The sequence below is a fragment of the Bufo gargarizans genome, chromosome 3 (assembly GCF_014858855.1).
Source record: "Bufo gargarizans isolate SCDJY-AF-19 chromosome 3, ASM1485885v1, whole genome shotgun sequence".
NCBI classification, from domain to species: Eukaryota; Metazoa; Chordata; class Amphibia; order Anura; family Bufonidae; genus Bufo; species Bufo gargarizans.
In genome coordinates, this window is record NC_058082.1 from 214,191,200 (window position 1) to 214,206,366 (window position 15,167).

General features: G+C 43.6%; 1 long non-coding RNA gene across 1 annotated transcript; it reads left to right on the forward strand.

Annotated features, from left to right (window-relative positions):
* The first annotated feature begins 325 nt into the window (after window positions 1-325).
* On the forward strand, window positions 326-13,203 carry LOC122930881. Its single transcript, XR_006388185.1, has 3 exons — window positions 326-447; window positions 3,445-3,570; window positions 13,084-13,203. It is a non-coding gene; the product is annotated as an uncharacterized LOC122930881 (long non-coding RNA).
* The last annotated feature ends 1,964 nt before the right edge of the window (window positions 13,204-15,167 follow it).

Below are 15,167 nucleotides of genomic sequence, written 5' to 3' on the forward strand. Positions count from 1 at the left end.
AGTCACATGACAAGCGACGAGAAATTTATTTTAGTGTAAAAGACAACGTTTTCCTAGCAAATGGGAAAAGTATTACAGCGGATGGTAATGGTCAGCGGTTTCTGAACTGCAAAACGCCATCAGGGGGCAAGCAGAGAATCCTTGTGAAGAATGTTCTGTATGTTCCAAGTCTAGAAGGAAGTTAAAACCCTTGCAAGCAATGGACTCAATGTCCAGTTCAGAGGTAATGAATGCACAATTCAAAATAGAAAGCAAATTCTAGCAAGAGGAAGGTTAAATGAATATCTGTACAAACTCATCACTGAAAGTGAGAAGGCTAAAGCGGCAACTCATAAGTCTACTTGTGGCATAGAAACAAAAATTCTCACCCCTTGAGGAAGCAGCACGCAAAACGCACGTTGGGGTGTGGACTGGTGGTGCATTTCTGTGGTGGGAATCTCTTCTCGGGTCAGTACAGTGCTTATAATTATGACTTACATGTTAGTCAGGAATTGAATCTAGTGTTGTGACTCACACATCATCTGTGTACTCAGCTTGGTGAATTTTTGTTTGCCATTTATACAGTCTTTGTGGTGATTCTATTATATGGTATCTCTGTATTTAGTCTTATTATTTATTAATTGTTCACTGGTGTGACCTATTCTTTTACTATGGATGTATGTAGCTTGGGTATCTATTAGGTACTAAACTTGGCTGCAGATATAAAAAATCTCACAGTATTTTCTGAGCCATCAGTCATTTTTGTTTTAATATTTTAAATGCTGTGTATTGTCAATCATGTGAATAGATATTAGAAAGTGATGTACTAATAAAATATATTTTTTGATATGTACGTATATGGTGTTGATCCAGAGCTTTACATGGAGACTCGTGTATCTTTGTAGGTTGAGTGAATGGTCAAATGTTGTAATAGGGTTACTGATAAAATGGTAGTGGTGCCAGAAGCAGGAGTAGATTACAGGTTTAATGTGTGCAATATTGGTAAATGTGTCCCTCCCATAGGGGGAATGTAACAAATTGTCACAAACTGTAACTTGCACCAAAATTTGTGTCTTTCCTACTTCAGAAAAGTGGTCCCAGTACAGATCCCTGTGGAATCCCACTGTAACTTGCACCAAAATTTGTGTCTTTCCTACTTCAGAAAAGTGTCATAGAAGCTTAATAAGTCTCCCCTAGTGACTTTATTTGCCATCCATTTCTATTGTTAATTAAAAAGTAACAACAAATATGGCTGAACTTCCTGTTGTGTATGGCCACATAATAGTAAAATGCCTTTGTGTAAAAGAATACAGTGCAGTTTTTACAAAAGAAAAAGAAGGAGAAGGACCTCCACTAGAAAGGATGACTATTAAATCGTTTGATGCATGTGTCTTTACAGAGGAAGATGTTCTAAGTTTGCTGTCTAAAGTGAAGACAAATAAGTCACAGGGGCCTGATGAGATACACCCAAAATTATTAAAAGAGCTTAGTGGTGAGCTGGCAAAACCGTTAACAGATTTATTTAACCAATCATTAGTAACAGGAGTCGTCCCGGAAGATTGGAAATTGGCAAATGTCGTGCCCATTCACAAGAAAGGTAGTAAGGAGGAATCGAGCAACTATAGACCAGTGAGTCTGACATCAATAGTAGGCAAATTAATGGAAACCCTATTAAAGGATAGGATTGTGGAACATCTAAAATCCCATGGATTGCAAGATGAAAAACAGCATGGGTTTACTTCAGGGAGATCATGTCAAACAAATCTTATAGATTTTTTTGACTGGGTGACTAAAATAATAGACGGTGGAGGTGCAGTAGACATCGCATATCTAGATTTTAGTAAGGCTTTTGACACTGTCCCACATAGAAGACTTATCAATAAACTGCAGTCATTGAGCATGGACTCCCATATTGTTGAGTGGATTAGGCAGTGGCTGAGTGACAGACAACAGAGGGTTGTAGTCAATGGAGAACATTCAAAACAAGGTCATGTTACCAGTGGGATTCCACAGGGATCTGTACTGGGACCAATTTTGTTTAATATCTTCATAAGTGATATTGCAAAAGGCCTCGATGGTAAGGTTTGTCTTTTTGCTGATGACACAAAGATATGTAACAGGGTTGATGTTCCTGGAGGGAAACGCCAAATGGAAAAGGATTTAGGAAAACTAGAAGAATGGTCAGAACTCTGGCAACTGAAATTTAATGTGGATAAGTGCAAGATAATGCACCTGGGGCGTAAAAACCCAAGGGCAGAATATAGAATATTTGACACAGTCCTGACCTCAGTATCTGAGGAAAGGGATTTAGGAGTAATTATTTCAGAAGACTTAAAGGTGGGAAGACAATGTAATAAAGCAGCACGAAATGCCAGCAGAATGCTTGGCTGTATAGGGAGAGGTATAAGCAGTAGAAAGAGTGAAGTGCTTATGCCGCTGTACAGAACACTGGTGAGACCTCACTTGGAGTATTGTGCGCAGTACTGGAGGCCATATCTCCAGAAGGATATAGATACTCTAGAGAGAGTTCAGAGAAGAGCTACTAAACTGGTCCATGGATTGCAGGATAAAACTTACCAGGAAAGGTTAAAAGACCTTAATATGTATAGCTTGGAAGAAAGAAGAGACCGAGGGGATATGATAGAAACTTTTAAATACATAAAGGGAATCAACTCGGTAAAGGAGGAGAGCATATTTAAAAGAAGAAAAACTACCACAAGAGGACACAGTTTTAAATTAGAGGGGCAAAGGTTTAAAAGTAATATAAGGAAGTATTACTTTACTGAGAGAGTAGTGGATGCATGGAATAGCCTTCCTGCAGAAGTGGTAGCGGCAAATACAGTGGAGGAGTTTAAGCATGCATGGGATAGGCATAAGGCTATCCTTCATATAAGATAGGGCCAGGGACTATTCATAGGATTCAGATATATTGGGCAGACTAGATGGGCCAAATGGTTCTTATCTGCCGACACATTCTATGCAATAATCTGTTATGTTGTTTCATGTTTGTTTAGTGTGTATCCTGGGAAAGCTCCTGGCATACGTGCTAAATGTGTCCATAGGGATTACATCAGGTTACTTGTAGGCCTCTATCTCAACAGTATTGTCAGTATAGTGCCAGAAATTAAACGCACACCCTCTTTTTACAGTGGGACCCGTGAGTGACCTATGCTTCTGTATGGCACCCGTTTACTGTACCAGTCTTGGCATATACCATGTGAATAAAGCCTTACCGGTGTATGACCAGTTTTACAGTTACAGTTTTTGTGCTGGTATATTGGTGGCGTCTATATAGAAGTTAATATAATTGGTGGTGAGGTCTGTATGTGCACCCATAGCTGGCAGTGCATTTTTCCATCCATCCTAGTAAATACCATTTGAACTTCCATTTCTTTATGGTCTCTACCAAGCACATTGATTTGGGCACCGTTCTCCATGACTCATGCAGTTCCTTTTTCTTTTTAGTGGCTTCAAAAAGTGTGCTCCCCGCACTCTTAAGCAAATCCGTAAATTTGCAATGAAAACGATGCGTATTTCTGAAGTACGTATCGATACAAGACTGAACAAAGCTGTGTGGGCCAAAGGCATCAGGTAAGGCTTTATATGAAGCACAGTATGGCTCCTACAACAGTATATGGCAGTTTACTTGGTTTAAAGAGAACCTGTTGCCACAAAATGCAGTGCAGGCAGCATGTTATAGAGCAGGAGGAGCTGAGCAGATTGATAGTTTTGTTGAAAAAGATTTTGTAAAACTTGTAATTAATTTTTTCATTTTTTTACTTAAAGGAATTATCTGACTTTTAGTAACTGATGACCTAACCATCTGATGGATGGGGGTTCTACACCTGGGTTCCCCACCTTTCAGCTGTTGAAGAAGGTCGTGGCACTGACAGGATGTGAGACCCCCACCGATCAGATGCTAATGACCAATCCAGAGTATAGGTAATCAGCAAGAGTCGGATAACATTTTTAAGACCACCCGTATGAACAGCTCCCTGTACACAGAGGAGATATTCAGCGACTGACATCTATCTCTGTGTACGCACTTACACAGAGAAGGCTATCATTCACTAATAACACCTCCCCGTGTATAACTATCAGTGACTGACAACTATCTATGTATACACACTTACATAGAGAATGCTATCAATCACTCATAACATCTCCACTGTGTACAACCATCAGTGACTGACAGTTATCTCTATATACACACTTACACAGAGAATGCTATCAATCACTGAAAACACATCCCCTGTGTACAACTATCAGTGACTGACAACTATCTATGTATACACACTTACACAGAGAATGCTATCAATCACTGATAACACTTCCCCTGTGTACAGCTATCAGTGACTGACAGCTATTATCTGTATACACACTTACACAGAGAATGCTATCAATCACTGATAACACCTCCCCTGTGTACAGCTATCAGTGACTGACAGCTATCTATGTATACACACTTACACAGAGAATGCTATCAATCACTGATAAGACCTCCCCTGTGTACAACTATCAGTGACTGACAGCTATCTCTGTATACACACTTACACAGGGAATGCTATCAATCACTGAATAGCTCACCTGTGTACAACTACCAGTGACTGACAGCTATCTATGTATACACACTTACACAGAGGATGCTATCAATCACTGAAAAAACTTCCCCTGTGTTCTGAGAACTTAAGCGTCGTTCAGATCTATGGTCGTATTTGTTTCTTCTGTTTCATCCTAGAAGTAGAACAGTAAAAATGAAGGCAGTGCTCGATCATCACACTGTGGCCATCATTTCACCTGGCATAATAGCGCTGCATTCTGTGTTATTTTGTTCAGCATTTTAAGGGAATCTGCCACAAATGTGAACACACCCTTACTATGCCTAGTGTATTGTCCAGTTTTGCCACACACACAGCTTGGATGGTGTACTAGGACAGATGGGTGAATCTGTCAGCTGAATTAAAGGAATATTCTGGTTACAAAAGCTTATGCCCTATCCAAAGTATAGGGGATAACTGTTAGATCGGTGGGGGGCCCAGTGGTAGGCTCATGAGAACAGGGGCCCCAAACCAAGTGGAGCTCCCCCTAAAAAACGGACAGCTGGTCGGAATGCACACCACAGCTCCATTAATTTCTATGTGAGCGCCGGACATACGATAGCAGAGTACAGCACTCGGCTATCTGCAGCGCTCCCATAGGAATAAATAGAGTGGGTGGCGGCAATTCTGACCAGCCACTCTGTCCTTGAGTATTTTTACGTAAGTACATCTTAAAGGGAACTGTCATCAACTTTATGCGGCCCTCACTGAAGGCAGCATAAAGTAGTGACAGAGGCTCTGATTTCAGTGGTGTGTCACTTATGGGCTAAAAATAAGTGGTTGACGAGAACTAGCATAATAAACATTGCAGCCCGATACTGGAAAAGAGTCACGACAAACTGAGAAGAGTCATAGTTATTCAAGAGCTCCTGCTCTCACTGCCAGCTGCTGATGATATACAGTGCTCTACTTAGTTTTCTCCTTCTGAAACGACTGCCAATAATCAGAAGGTGTTGGGGAGAGCAGGAATGCATGAATAACAATGACTCTTCTAAGGCATCCATGACTCTTTTCCAAGCCCAGGCTGCGATGATTATGATGCTGGGTATCGGCAACCACTTACTTTTAGCACGAGTGACACACCGTTGAAATCATTGTTTCTTTAACTACTTTATGCTACCCTCAGTAAAGTTAGCATAAAACTGCTGACAGGTTTCCTTTAAAGGTCCAACCCCGGAAATTCTCTCCCCCACACACAATATACTTACCTTGCTCCCCGACACTTTCGTCGCTCCATGGTCCCTGCACAGCTGCCACTGCTTCTCCCCGTGCACGGATGAAAACATCCGGTGTCGGGGGGCAGTCGATGGCAGACAGGGACATGCCTCCCTATCATCATGGGTGAAGCTAGGGAGGCTCGTCCCGTCTGCATTGGTTTGCCCATTGATGTCATTACTATTGGTTGTGTGGCCAAGGCGCAGCACAATTTTAAAATTTGTGACTTTTAGAAGGTAGAAAGGAAAACGAAAATGCAAAAAAATAAAATTGGGCTGGTCCTTAAAGGGGTTATCTCACTTGGAACAATGATAGTTATGTTCAATATAACCCCATAATAAACAACTTACTAATATACTTTGTACTTCAAAACTACCTCCTCTCATAGATAATCCTCATTAGAGCTGACCTTGTGGTTCGCCCGACCATCGTTTTGTGGCGAACTTTGCGTGTTCGCAATTTGCCGAACATATGGCGCCATATTCGTTTGCAATGCGCCAAACTTTGGCCCGTGACACATCCATCCGGTGGGACAGCCAATTGAGATGTTTCAGCACATGGACACACCACTACCCTATAAAAGAACCCGATCTGGCAGCTAATTGCAAGGTGTATGATTTACCTGTTGCCCCCAAAAAACGGATTGAGGGGTGTGATATACCTTCTTTCACAAAATACTGATTAAGGGGTGCGATATACCTGTGGCCCCAAATAAACAGAGTGGTGCGATATAACTGTTGTGGCCCAAAAAATAATTGAGGGGTGTGATATACCTGCTTCCACAAAATACTGATTATGGGGTTCAAAATACCTGTTTCCACCAAATATTGATTGAGGGGTGTGTTGAGGAAGGGTTGAAATATATATATATATATACAGTACAGGCCAAAAGTTTGGACACACCTTCTCATTCAAAGAGTTTTCTTTATTTTCATGACTATGAAAATTGTAGATTCACACTGAAGGCATCAAAACTATGAATTAACACATGGCATTATATACATAACAAAAAAAGTGTGAAACAACTGAAAATATGTCATATTCTAGGTTCTTCAAAGTAGCCACCGTTTGCTTTGATTACTGCTTTGCACACTCTTGGCATTCTCTTGATGAGCTTCAAGAGGTAGTCACCTGAAATGGTTTTCACTTCACAGGTGTGCCCTGTCAGGTTTAATAAGTGGGATTTCTTGCCTTATAAATGGGGTTGGGACCATCAGTTGCGTTGTGGAGAAGTCAGGTGGATACACAGCTGATAGTCTTACTGAATAGACTGTTAGAATTTGTATTATGGCAAGAAAAAAGCAGCTAAGTAAAGAAAAACGAGTGGCTATCATTACTTTAAGAAATGAAGGTCAGTCAGTCCGAAAAGTTGGGAAAACTTTGAAAGTGTCCCTAAGTGCAGTCACAAAAACCATCAAGCGCTACAAAGAAACTGGCTCACATGCGGACCGCCCCAGGAAAGGAAGACCAAGAGTCACCTCTGCTGCGGAGGATAAGTTCATCCGAGTCACCAGCCTCAGAAATCGCAGGTTAACAACATACTGTGTATGTGTGTGTATTAGTTAGAGTTTGTGGGTGGAATTTGGGATTGTGCAGTGTAGTTAGTGCTGTATTGTTAGTGTATTGCATGCGTTGTATACTGTAGGTGTTAATAAATATCTTGTATTATTTGTACCTACTGTGTAATGTGTGGTTATTAGCGGTAGTTAGTTCAGTTAGGCGGATGCAGCTAGTTTAGCAACTAGTGTAAGGCAAAGTGAAAGTGTTATCTTTATTTAAGGTATAAATAGGTGGAGTAATCAGTAGACTATTCCTCCTATTTATGAATATTAATTATTGATATTTGCATAAATATTGGTAATTAATATTCCCCCCTAACAGGGTGCGATAAACCTGCTTCCACAAAATTGGAAGGGATTTGATATACCTGCTTCCGCAAAATACTGATTGAGGGCTGCGATATACCTGTTTCCACAAAATACTGATTGAAGGGTTTGATATACCTGCTTCAACCAAATATTGATTGAGGCCTGCGATATACCTGTTCCACAAAATACTGATTAAGGAGTTCGATATACCCGTTTCTACTAAATATTGATTGAGGCCTGCGATATACCTGCTTTCACAAAATATTAAGGGGTTTGATATACCTGCTTCCACAAATGCTGATTGAGGGCTGCAATATACCTGCTTCCACAAAATACTGATTAAGGGGTTTGATATACCTGCTTCCACCAAATATTGATTGAGGCCTGCGATATACCTGCTTTCACAAAATACTGATTATGGGGATCGATATATCTGTTTCTACCAACTATTGATGGAGGCCTGCGATATACCTGCTTCCACAAAATACTGATTGAGGGGTTTGATATTACTGCGTCCACAAAATACTGATTGAGGGCTGCGATATACCTGCTTCCACAAAATACTGATTAAGGGGTTCGATATACCTGTTTCCACCAAATATTAATTGAGGGATGCGATATACCTGCTTCCACAAAATACTGATTAAGGGGTTTGATACACCTGCTTCCACAAAATACTGATTGAGGGCTACGATATACCTACTTCCACAAAAAATACTGATTAAGGGGTTCGATATATCTGTTTCTACCAAATATTGATTGAGGGGTGCGATACACCAGCTTCCGCAAAATACTGATTAAGGGGTTTGATATACCTGCTTCCACAAAATACTGATTGAGGGCTGCGATATACCTACATCCACAAAATACTAATTAAGGGGTTCGATATACTTGTTTCCACCAAATATTGATTGAGACCTGCGGTATACCTGCTTCCACAAAATACTGATTAAGGGGTTTGATATACCTGCTTCCACAAAATACTGATTAAAGGGTTTAATCGCTCATTTTATATTTTTACACTCCGCTCATGTAGTACTGCAGATAAGACTCCCATTAAGCAGCAGAAATTTCGGTGTAAAATGGGTACTGGATTACAGTCTGCAAAACAATGGTAACTGCAGCAATAAGACACATGCAAAAATGACAGGCAGAGGAAGAGGCATGCCGATCCACAAGGGTGGTAGGGGTCGAGCAGGTGCACCAGGCCGGAGCCTAAGTGGGAAGTTGGAGAAGGCGCGTGCAATTACTTCAAAGGGGGCACCAGAGTTGGTTGAGTGGCTCACTCAGCCTTCCGCTTCTGCACTCTCCTCATCCTCTGTATCTGCACCCTCCTCACTCTCTCACTCGAGTTAGAGGAATTATTTTCCCATCCATTCCCAGACCTTATAAACGCGCAGCCATTCTTGACATTGGATAAGGAGGTAGCAACGGCCGCCACCGAGTGGTCTGACGACAGTACCCAGATCAGCCCAAGGAGGGTGGTCCCCGCTGTTGCTGCCTACTCCGAGATCTCAAATGTCAGTGGTGGTGAAGGTGACGATGATGACGTGTCAATAGACGTCACGTGGATGCACACAAGAGAGGAAGAGGAGGGGAGTTCAGAGGGAGAGACGGAGCAGCAAAGTGGGAGAAGCAGGCAGAGCTTGTAGGGAACAGTAGGCAAAAAGCAGACTGAAAATGGCGCCGGCACATGGCTCCGCAGTGTGGGCTTTTTTCAATGTGTCAGCTGCTGACAATAATGTTACCATCTGCGGCCTGTGCTGTCAACCATAGGTCGCGGTAAGCCCAACACTCACCTAGGGACGATCGCCTTAAGAAGGCACTTGGCCTCCCATCAACGAGCCCAGTGGGAGCAACGCCATCAAAACCCGCAAAGCCACACTCCCGGCGCTCCACATCCTGCCTCCTCTCCTCCCATTTCTTCTCCACTCCACCTTCCACCGTGCTGTCGACACGTTCATCTGGCAGAAAGCAGGCTTCCGTGGCCCAAATGTTTTGAGCGTAAAAAGTTGATGAAGCCTGATAACCCTCTTTCCCAACGGCTGACAGCTGGCTTTTCGGAACTGCTAGCCCACCAACTACCGCCATATAAACTGCTGGACTCGGAGGCCTTTACATTGGCACACCGCAATGGAAGGTCCCAGGAGGGAAATATTTCTCCCAAAATGGCATCCCTGAACTATATGGCCACATTTTGCGGCAAGTGAACATATCTCTGGCACACAGTGCCAAGATACATATGGCCACAGACACGTGGTCTAGCAAACACGGGCAGGGAAGGTACATAACTTTTACTGCCCACTGGGTGAACCTTCTGACGGCCATCAAGCATGTAACCCGTGGCTCCCGTGTGGATTTGGTGTTACCGCCAAGGATTGCATGCAGGCCTGCCTCTTCTTCTCCTCCTCCTACTCAATCTTCTCCTCGGCTGACTCCTCCTTTTCCACTGCTACCGCCTCTTCCGCTGCGCCCCCCAGAACCTATTCGACGTCCCAGGTGAGACGTTGCCATGCTGTGCTGCGGCTGTTCTGCCTGGAAGCCAAGAGCCATACCGGTCCTGCACTGCTTTTAGCTCTGCAGTCACAGGCCGATCAGTTGCTAACCCCACTCAATTGGACAGTTGGTAAAGTGGTGTGCAACAACAGTGCCAATCTACTGCACGCGCTTAAATAGGGCAAAATGACACAAGTGCCGTACATGGCACACGTCCTGAACTTAGTCGTGTAGCGATTCATTGTCAAATACCCCAGGGTCCAGGACGTCTTGCGGCAGGCCAGGAAAATCTCTGGCCATTTTAGAAGATTTTAAACGGCCATGGCTCGCCTTGCTGACGTTCAGCGGCGACACCACTTGCCCATCAGACGTCTGATTTGTGACAGCCGACATGATGAGATGGAACTCCACCTTGTATATGCTTGATAGGTTGCTCCAGCAGCAACGTGTCGTTAACAACTACCTGTACGAACTCTGCGGCAGGACAGGTTCTAGGGAGCTTGGTTTCTTTTCACCGTGCCACTGGCTGCTCATGCGCGACGCATGCAGACTTATGCGGCCATTTTAAGAGATCACCAAACTGGTCAGTCGCAGTCAGGGTGCCATCAGTGACATCGTACCTTACGCCTTCTTTCTGGAGCATGCATTGCATTGTGTCATTGATCAAGCCATCAAGGAGCAGGAGCTGGAAGATGAGGAAGTCACAATGCTGAATGAATTTCCGGGGGAACTCTACTCCATCCGAGACAAGTCAGCAGGAGTCTGAAGAGGAGGATGGTGGCTGGGGGGTGGAGGAGCAAGAAAAGCAGAATTTGAGGGGGACTTTAAACCTTTCGGGGATCCCTGGTGTTGTCCATGGCTGGGGGGAGGAGATCGAGGACGACATCTCCTGGGCGATGAGCAGGAGCCAGGGCGCTCCACCGCTTCCAATTTAGTGCAAATGGGAGCCTTCATGCTCCAGTGTTTAAAGAGGGACCGTGTATAAAAAGCATAAAGGGCAAGGACCAGTACTGGGTGGCAACGTACTTAGATCCCTGGTACAAACTCAAAATGGCAGACATGTTACCAGGATAACAGAGGGCTGGCAGAATGCAGCATTTCCAGGCCTTGCTATGAGAGATGCTGCATTCTGCTGTTGCGGGCGCTGGCAGAGGAATCCCCCCCCTCCCCCCCCAGCGAAACAGGTGCGGGTACCAATCCTACTGCGACTGCAAGAAGAGGGCGGTTTGAAGATGTGTTGGTCACTTCGGATATGAGATCATTCTTGCAGCCAACCCTTCAACAGCCGCCCAACGGATCCAGACTCAGGGAACGCCTAGACCGACAGGTGTCCGACTACTGGGGGTAACGGACGATGTGGACGCTCTGAGAAGCGAGGAACCCCTAGACTACTGGGTGTGCAGGCTTGACTTGTGGCCAGAGGTGGCACAATTTGCCATGGAACACTTGGCTTGCCCCTCTTCAAGTGTCCTGTCCAAAAGGACGTTTAGAGCAACAGGGGGGATCGTGACCAATAAGCGCACTCGCCTAGATCAGGACAGGGTGGACTACCTCACATTTCTAAAAATGAATGAGGCATGGATCTCGGAGGAATTCAACACCTGTGACGACCACATGTAATTGAATTTCCTCATGCCAGCCCACACATATCCGCCACCACTCAGAACAAAGAATGGTCCTTGTCTAATGTATATACAGCGGCATAAAAGGCCTTTTCAGTCAGGTGAATGCCTAATTTTGAGGCCTGTATTGGCCTACAGTAAAATTTGTATCCAGTGACGGCCTAATGTACCTCCAGCCACATCATCACAAGTTCTTTTCTGTAAGGTGAATGCCTCATTTTGGGGGCCTGTACTGGCCTACATTATAATTTTTATCCAGTGACCACCTAATGTACCTCCAGCCACATAATCACAAGTTCTTTTCTGTCAAGTGAATGCTTAATTTTTGGGGCCTGTACTAGCCTACTGTAAGGCTACATGCACATGTCTAAGAAATGGCCATTTTTAGCACCAGTGAAAGTCTATGGGGCTATTCACACGGCCGTTCTTTTAACGTCCAGTGAATAGCGTCCGTCCAAAAATAGGACCGTACCGGCCGATGTTTGTCCATCACTAATCCTCATCTTTGTCCTGAAGAAGCTCCTAGTTTTCTCAAGTTAGTGGATATCCTGGAAAAAGAAATATATAATTATACATGTTTGCTTTTAAAATAAAATAAAAAATGTACCAGGAAGCATAATGAGGATAAAGATTCTCCCAACAAACTGTACACACTGGTCACATATGTGCCAGTTACAACATACAACGGTACTAAACCATTGGAAGTTGTTTGACACCATATTTGCTCTTTCATTGCATCTTGGTACCCATAGAGCATGTTTTAGCACCTTTAGCAGTTTTCATCTGTAGACCAGGAGCATAATACAATGTTAACCCCTTAGGGACCAAGCTCCTTTTAACCTTAAGGACCACGCCATTTTTTGCAAATCCGACATGTGTCACTTTATGTGGTGATAACTTTAAAAACGCTTGGACTTATCCAGGCCATTCTGAGATTGTTTTTTCGTCACATACTTGTACTTCATGACACTGGTAAAATGGAGTAAAAAAATAAAAGTAAAGTGGCGTAATAAAAACACCAAATTTACCAAAAATTTTGAAAAATTAGCAAATTTCCAAGTTTCAATTTAGCGATCTCAGCGTGAGACCCATGTCTAGATGTAGTCTAGAATATTGAATAGACTCACCAGATGACAAAGCAAGTACACATCTGTCCAGTGTCTACATGAAGATCAGCATGTGCAATACAAGAATCATGGATTATGTTTAACTAGTAGTTTTTATCGTAACCCACAATTGTTTATAGCCTAATTGCAAATGCAGAATGTAGTCACTGTTAATAATCCATCATTTATTTGTTTCCAGGTCTCCAGACAGTCAACGTGGATGAACTAATTGGTCTCTGCATTGTTAAAATAAAAAATAAAACCATACGTCAGTCAGCATGTGACTCAATTTAGAGGACGATAAAACTTTCACACTTCCTATATAATCCTCATGTATAATTGCTCCAACAATTTACTGTTGCAACTGTTTATTTACTCCTCCACTCATATTGATCTGCTCTACATCACTTGTCTCATCTACCTCATTATCCCTATGTGCTTTGGTGTATAAATATGTGAATCTTCAGATACTGTTTCAAGCCTCTTGCACACGAACGTATTTTCTTTGTGTCTGTTCCGTTTTTTTGTGGACCGTATGTTGAAACCATTCATTTAAATTTTTTTTTTTTAAAAACGGAAGTTACTCCGTGTGCATTCCGTTTCCGTATGTCCGAATTTCCGCTCTGCAAAAAAATAGAAAATGTCCTATTATTGTCCGCATCACGGACGAGGATAGTACTGTTCTATTAGGGGCTAGCTGTTCCGTTCCGCAAAATACAGAATGCACATGGATGTCATCCGTATTTTTTGTGGATCCGTTTTTTTCAGACCGCAAAATACATACGGTCGTGTGCAAGAGGCCTTAACCCTAAGTTCACACCTGAGCGTTTTACAGCGCGTTCCTACGCGCTGTAAAATGCTCAACAAGGAGAAACCAATGCTTCCCTATGGGAATGGTTCTCATCTGGGCGTTTTACAGCGCGTACGATCGCGCTGTAAAACGCCCGACGCTCAAACAAGTTCTTGGGCTTTTTTGGGGCGTTTTGTCGCGCGTTCCCGTACATAGATATTTGGGAACGCGCGACAATGGGCGTTCGCTTGTCTCTGTATGCGCGATTGTAAACGCTGGTACAATCGCGCATACAGAGCGCTCCTTTCAGAACGCTCAGGTGTGAACCCAGGGTAATAGAATCCTGATGAAGAAGCCCAAGTAGCCTCGAAAGCTTGCAATTTGGTCATCATCTTTTCAGTTAGCCATTGAAATCTCAATCTTTTTTCATCTAATTTTTTTGTAAACTTCTGTAGAAATGTTCTATCCTTGTCCGCAAAACAGACAAGAATAGGACATGGTCCATTTTTCTCTGCGGGGCCGCAGAAGGAGGTGCAGAAGCGGGCAACACACTGTGTGCTATCTACTTCTTTTCCGGTCACATTGAAATGAATGGGTTCGCATCTGATGTAGGGCTGCAGTAAACGATTATTTTAGAAATCGAGTATCGATTATTTTTTACGATTAAATCGAGTAATCTAATAAGAAAAAAATGAATTAATAGACCGTTTTCCTTTATAAAAACTTATCAGACCCCCTACCATCAGTCCCCAAAACTCTTTCTTCCCCTCTATGCAATTAGTGATCAGTTCCCCCCCCCCCCAGTGCCATCAGCTCCGTTCCCCAGTGCCATCAGCTCCCCCTATGCCATCAGCTCCGTTCCCCCAGTGCCTTCAGTTCTCCCCTACCCCAGTGCCATCAGCTTCCACCAGCTTGGCCCCCCCAGTGCCACCAGCTTGGCCCCCCCAGTGCCACCAGCTTGGCCTCGCCAGATGTGAATCAGCCCTAAGTGGAAATGTTTAGTAGCATTCATTACTGCACAAAAGGGGCTCACATTATATTGAATCATTTTCCTCAAAAATGTAAATGACCAGACTTCCGGAGGCGGGACATTGCATATGGCCGCATCTTAAGACCGCTTCTCATCCAGTTCTGGTGAATCCACTCACACAGGGGCATTTCTAGCCAATCTACCTAGCTATTTGCTAGGAGTTTGTTGGATTGTGCAGAGAAGGCGAGGAAAGCTCCCCACTTCATTTTCCTGGGACCCACGGTGTTGTGAAAAACACGGCCACACTGACCAACTTGAAGACGCCATTACGTCTCTTATTTTTGGAACTACTATGCCATTTATTGGTATCTTCACTGCTTCTGGTCACCATCTCCAGCGCAACAGTACTTACCTTACCTGTAGGGGTGCCGCTCCATAGCTCCTCCATCTTCTCTGCGCGCTGCACTGTTGTCCTGACGTCACACAGCGTCGGGTCATAGTGCGCGCTTACGTGCACTATGAC